This window comes from Apium graveolens, chromosome 5, assembly GCF_009905375.1.
Source record: "Apium graveolens cultivar Ventura chromosome 5, ASM990537v1, whole genome shotgun sequence".
In the NCBI taxonomy this organism is placed as follows: Eukaryota; Viridiplantae; Streptophyta; class Magnoliopsida; order Apiales; family Apiaceae; genus Apium; species Apium graveolens.
Genome location: NC_133651.1, coordinates 167,579,539 through 167,586,838, shown reverse-complemented (window position 1 = coordinate 167,586,838; position 7,300 = coordinate 167,579,539).

The window sequence follows — 7,300 nt, the reverse complement described above, 5'->3', positions numbered from 1 at the left end:
ATTATGAGAATAGTCTTAAAATATTAAAAATATCCCGAAGTAAATAAAAACATAATTTTCAAAATTTTAAAACAATTTTCGAAATGTAATTTATACCCGCTTTTATCAATTAAAAGAATCAACGCGCGGGTGAAATTAATCCTGAAAATTCCCAAAATAATTTTAAAATTCCCGGAATATTCCCAACTTAAATAAATATGAGTTTCATAATTTTTGAATAATTCAGGAATTAAATACATATTTTACAAATAATTAAACTCAGAAAATCATACAAGGTTAACTATTTGATAAAATATTGATTTCTCAATTTTATAAAGTCCTAAAAATAATTATTGAAATTATAAAGTTATAAAAATAATTTTAGAGACAATCCACATATTTACACAAATGAACTTGTATTAAATCCACTTTTTAAAGCAAAAACAATTCAATATACTTAATAATTAATTACACGAACAATTATGTACACCATAATCACCTACACAGATAAAAATAAAATAACCCATAGCTGACAGAAGCTATACACATATATTATTCATTTAATAATTCCTTAATTACGTATTTAAATAATATAAAAATACACGAGTCGTTATAAAATTGGTGGTTGGGAATTGGATTGTAGTTGGGTTGATCTGGTTGTGAATGATTTGACGTCGATGATGTGTCGACGAGTAGTCCGATAAATAAAGGGGACGCTGTCCGATTTCCGGGAAATCGAACTACGGAAATACGGGAGCGTATCTGAGGATTATCGGGATATTAAGCGAGTATAAGTAAATACATATACGTATGCTTTATACAAAACCTAATGGTATGTTGTAGTAAAACATTTTGCCAAAACCAATAACCCTAATTTCATACAATGACAAGTATACGTATTTTCTGAAAATAAACACCGAATTGATTTTTGAGGACGTGAACCCTAACTGATGCATGTATTGCAATAATGTATGTGTTACGAGTCGGGTTTTGTTAACGCATGGGTAGATTGTTAGCGAGGATATGTCAAGCATAATCGAATGTCTAAGTTAGGGTGTTTCGACCTTGTAGGTTCTAGTTGGAATGCCCAAGAATTGGCATTGGATGAAAGATAGTTGGTGGTCAGTCGAAAAGCTCAGTAAGGTTCCAATCAAAGGACTTAAGTGTTGAGGTCGAATCCAGAGTGATCTAGTGGATAGATAATAAAGCCTGAGCGATAGAGTCGGCTCAGAGTCGATCAGTAATAGTTGTAAAGCCCTTTAAGGCAAGTACTTCTGAACTTTTCTTCAAGATATAATGCAAATATTTTCGAACTGTTTCATAACATGTCGCTATTATTCAAAATAACTCCTGTTTTATATTGTAAGTGCTTTAAACTATTTACCCTTGAACTCTGATTTTTCTTGATCTTGAGCCGTAAGCCTTATTCTTTGTAAACCATCCTTTGTTGATCCTCAGATACCAAATCACACAAATATGATACCTACTCCCCAAATGTATAACTACCAAACACCAAACACTGGAAGAGAATTGTTTGAAAACACAGAAACTTTTATACTCCAACCATTCTTTATAACATCAAAGAACCATACCCTAAAAAATCATTACTGGTCTAATACATGATCCTTTTACAAACTGAAAACCATTTCTTATACATACCCTGATATACCCTTGTGATATCCATGAATTTCTTTACGTTTCTATTCAAGTGGTTTTAGAATTAGATAGTTTTCTAAATAAGGACTAGATTCGTGGTCAGACCAGATTCGTGGTCAATTATAGGCCAATGTGTGCCTTGGATCTAGTAATTAAAGCAGTGTTGTGTGCTTTGCTCGGGGTTAGTGCGTGACTGATCAGCAGCCTAACCTTGGTTTTAAAACTTAAAATGAATATCCAATTCTAATGATTGTTTAACAATAAACTTGATTCTTCTTAATCATTCCATTTGAACATTGCTTAACCTCAGTTATCACTTGCTGAGCTAGTTAGCTCACCCTTGCGATTCTTTTATATATTTTACAGTCGGAAAGGATATGGATGATAGAGAAGTTCCTCAGTCCAAAGTGCGGGCTAAGGTTCCAGTTTGAGTTGGATCGAGCTAGCAAGAGCTTCATAACGGTTGAGAGATAGTAAGATTGTAAGAATAATTTTATTATCCGTTGTAAGTTAAATCAATTGGGATTTGGTACGTTGTAATAAGTTAAGGTTGTGGCTTGTTTTCATACTTTAACATGTTGCGATCCGTGGTTATGTAAAGCAGGTTCATTGCAAATAATATTTCTTATACAAGTTTATACATTGTGTATATGTTGTGGACCCCAAACTTCTGACGCGGGTTTGAAGGGCGCCACACATTTCATGCACTGAGATATGTTTGACTTGAGAATGATGATAAAAAGTCTTGTCTAGTTTCTGTAGCAGACCAAATTTCTTCTGAATATCTACATCAATCTTCTTCCATTTTTCATCTAGTTTCTTCTCAACAGCTACAACATCAAGCATCTTTGGATTTGTCTTTGAATCAAGTTTAGCAGCTGCTATTTGGATCAGATCAATGTTGTCCAATACTGATAGCTTTGGCAGAGTAATTTCTGGAACAATTACTTGACCGATTTGAACATTTACCACATGTTCCCCCTCACTGGTTGGCTCTACTTGATTGACTTGGATTGTTGATTCTGATTCTTTCTCCCCCTTTTTATTATCATCAAGTAGACTGGAGGTAGAAATTTGTGCAGCCACCACCTTTTGCAGCAACTGAGTTTGCTAACTTGATGAAGATGAATAGCTGTTAGAGAGGTTTCTACTTCTTGCATTCTAGTGTCCAAAGAGTCCATTTTGGTTATGAGATTAGAATTTCTCCTTAACTGTCTATCGATGACGAGTATTGTAGTATTTGGAAATATAACATCCAATCTTTGAAAGACACTCTTTTTGACTTCGTCAATCTCTGTCTTGATTGAATTGACATCTTGGTTGTGTTGAAGAGCTTGGATTTGATGGAGTTTTAGAGAATTAAAATGTGCCTGTAGGAGCTTCTTGGTGCTAGCATTGGTAGTGGCTTGAAGAGCGTTGTGTGTCTATTGGATGATGTGAAAAGAGTTGTTTTAAGATGCTGCTCATCACACTCTTTAGAAAACACCCAAGGAGGAATGCTTGATCTAGAGCTAGGGCCTGCTTATCCCCTTATGTCCATGAACTCTTCACTATCATCACCATCATCTCCAAAGAACTCTTCAGACTCACCAGTACCATAGTCAACATCATCACCAGCTCTAGGTGGCATGGATGTGATGACATTCTTTGTTGTTTGCATTGTTTCAGTTGTGTGTACCAAGTTAAGCATCTTTTTTGCAGCCACATTATCCTGTTCAGCTAGAACTTGATATGTTGATACATGGTGAGTAAATGCCTCAGCTTCAAAAGAAACAAAGTCTAAAATAGCTTGATATTCTTGCTGAATTAGTTGTCTCTTGTCAGCCTCATTGACATCCATTAACTCACATACAATGGGCTTTTTCCATTCAGATGTACCTGATTTTCTCTCAATTTCTCTCTGTTTTTGTATCAATGGCTCCCCTTGGCTTCCCACCCTCACACCCTCACTTTCACCATCTAAGGTAGGACTCCTCTCACTCTCTTTTTCCTGGCTGGAAGAAATAACCTGCATGATTTCTCCCTTTTCCTCTCCTTTTGCCTGGGAGCAACCCAACCTCTCACTCATTTCACTCTTTTCCCTCAGTCCTAAGAGTGATTGCACAACTACTAACTCATCTACACTAGTAACAATAGTTGAAATTTTAGTGTGTGTAGAGATTACTGACAGATGAGGAACATCCATCAGGATAGTAGTTAAGCTAGCCAACGGATGACTGCTGTTAGGCACATCCGTCGGGATACAATCACTAGCCGACGGATGACCAATATCCACCGGGATAGAAGATATGAGTGAGTTTGGAGTGGAGACTATTGTAGAATCTGTGTAGATTGATGAAAATTTGGGTACATATGTCTCAATAGATCTCGAAAGAATTGGCAAGTGAGCCAACAAATCATCTAAAAGATGATGCTCACTTGCACCAAATTTTGGCTTCCCCAACAGCTTGCCACATCAAGCTGAATTTGAGATGGTAGAATGACTGAGTCTTTTTCTCCAGTTTGCACTGTGTGTTCCCTGTGTATCCCCAAGGGATTTAGATCTTTTCTTTTTAGCATAGGTTTGAGGTGAACTTGTGTCCCTTGCCCTCTTGGCCTGTGCTCTGGATGTGAGCTTGTTTTAATAGTGACATCCTTTTGGGAGGATGAAACTAGAGTTGTGCTAATTTCCTTATTAATTACCACAGTTTGTTGGGAAACTATGGTGTGGCTAGGCTTGGGTGAACTCACCTCTCCAACCTTATCCTTAGGGTTTCTTTGATTTTCACCCTGTCCCTTACCCAACTCGCTACCCTGCACACTCCCCTCTTTAGGTTTGGTAGATTTTGCAACTGGTTTCTTTTGAGAGAAACCAGAGGGGGCTTTCTTTGTTTTAGATTTTGAAGATTTTGTTTTGGTAGCTTGGGTAGGCATATGTTGTAACGCCCCCAAATCCGGGGTCAGAGGATTTGGTTCGTCACTATGAAACCTCAATCCAAATCAACCTGTTTAATCAATAAATAAATGCCAGTGAAAGATATTTATCATAAATGAACCCAACTAGTCCAAGGTCTTTTAAGGTTACAGTTCTAGAAACAAGATGTTCAAATTCCACAAATAAATTTTTCACTTTATTTTAAAAACTCTTTTCAATAATTTTCAATCTGAAAACTTAACCCGCTTGTATAACTTCGAAAAGAAGTATACTAAGCCCAACTATAAAATACACAACTATAATATAATATAATATAAACAACTTTATACAATAAAACTTACACTAGTCCGCAAACCCTGGACCAACCACCTTCCAAAAGCTTCTTCTTTGCTTCCTCGAATTACGCAGTTGAACAGCGCAACCTAATCCTCACTGGAGGTTAAATTTTAAAATCAGGCAAGTATGAGCGAAAGAAATGCTCAGCAAAGATCATTATGACATATATAGGGTCATTTTGATATAAAACCGACATCTGCATTAGAGCAGAACATTTAAAATCATAATTGCTGAATCATAAAATTTTAGTTGAGGAACCCCATAATTGATTCCTTAATTGTATTCAAAACCAATTTGATATTTTTGAGCGAAATACTTCAGCAATACTTTGAATCTTGACGAGAATAAAACTCGTAAAATAGTGTTTACGGAAATATCGTAAACCATAATAACATGAAACCATGATTATGGATTGAATCATAAACTTTACTCAAAACCGAACTCTTGAAATTAATACTTATTTTGCTGTCATATTAAATTAGATATCAATACGAACTTTGATGCTCACAACATTCCATACTGAAGTCAACATCAATCATTTATACTAATACCACCTTTGATATTTAACAACAACGTAAGTATCAGCATAAATCAGAATCTGAATCAAAATTGCATTTTACCATTATTCCAAAATAGAAACAGTTGATAAATTATTTATTCTTATGAATATAAAAATGATGTGATAATTTAGATTGGGATCATCCTCCGACGGACGTACTATCACATGTTGATCAGCCTGTGTGATAGCACAAGGTCATGATTCATAGAAATGTGACCCCAAAAACACGAGTACTCAAACAAAAGGCAATATACCTTCCTGTGGCAAAAATTGTGTCATAATATTCTATATGGAACTTAAAAATAGCCCTCCGCTGGACCGTCCGTCCCGGTCACTTACGCAATTATGATCCAATCTTAAAACCTTTTATTGAAATGGGGTCATAATAATCGACACCCGAAATAATTTTATTCCCCCAATTCTTGGGTAGGAATATTCGCAACCAAATCACTTTTCTCAAAATCCCATTTATAAATCCGATAATTGGATAAGTAAAAACACGTGCCTATTCTGAATGTAGAATAGCAGATGAACATTTGCATAAACAGAATTATTTAATTCAACGATATGTAAAACATTTATCGATTCTAAACTGAGAATAGGGAAAACAATACTTGCATGATAAGATTCAAAATAAATATCACTTGAACAATAAGTGATGATAAGAATACTTGCCTTTGGTTTTTAGCAGTTAGTCACACTCGCAAACACGCATCTATTCTGACATTCTGTCTTAAAATATCACCGTCTTTCTTTTCAACACTTCACCGATATGCTGCTCCTGTAATTGCTGGAAGCCAGATATCCAATGCCATTCTATCTCATTCTTTATCCAACGTCTTGTCCTGATCACTCGAACGATCCGCATCTATAATTAAAAGATACAACTTTAATCGTCTAAACAATAATAACTCAATGAACTGCGCGTCAAAAGCCTATCATCTACCCATACGATAGCCCACACATAAATATAACAGACAAACACAGGACTTTTGACTCATGTACATATGTATTTCACATAACACATAAGCACATAACTCACGTATCACATAATTCATATCACATATGACTCGGTTCGTCAAAAGGCTCGACTCGGTATGTTGTTTGAGAGAGAATTGTGTTTGAGAATTTGAGAAGTGGTGGAGAAGTTTGTGTATAACTGTATGTATATATAGGAGGTGAGAAGAGAATTAGATATGGAACAGAAGTGGGATTTGATTATGGGAATAGTGGGAATGATGGGTTTAATTTGGAGAGGGAAATTTGGGATGTGGAAGAGTAAAAATTGGGTGGAAATTGATTTTCTATTAAAAACCCCGATTTTCCCTTCACAAACTACTATTTATTTCTGAATCAAGACCCCAGCACGGACACGCTCACCTTCTACCAAATCGGCGTGGCCGCACGCTAGATCAGCGCGCGCGCGCTTGGTTTCTGGAACTCCAGTACGGCCGCGCGCTAGATTAGCGCGGGCGCGCTCAGCTTCTGAAGTTGGCTCTGAAATTTTCTGTTTTCTGATTTTTTTTTGTGTTTTTCTCTTTTCTTTTTGCTTCCTCTACCTACTAATGTACAACAAACTTGGGTTGCCTCCCAAGAAGTGCTTGTTTTACATTATTAGCTCGACGTAGAAATGCGAGATCAAACGGACAATAAAATGGCACTAACCACCTCACGGTTTGCCGTATCACCATAGTAATGCTTCAACCTCTGACCATTTACCTTGATTGTTTGGCCCGGATCATTCTCAAAAATCTCCACAGCTCCATGTGGAAACACAGTTTTGACAATAAACGGCCCTGACCACCTTGACTTCAACTTCCCAAGAAAAAGACGGAGACGAGAGTTAAATAAAAGAA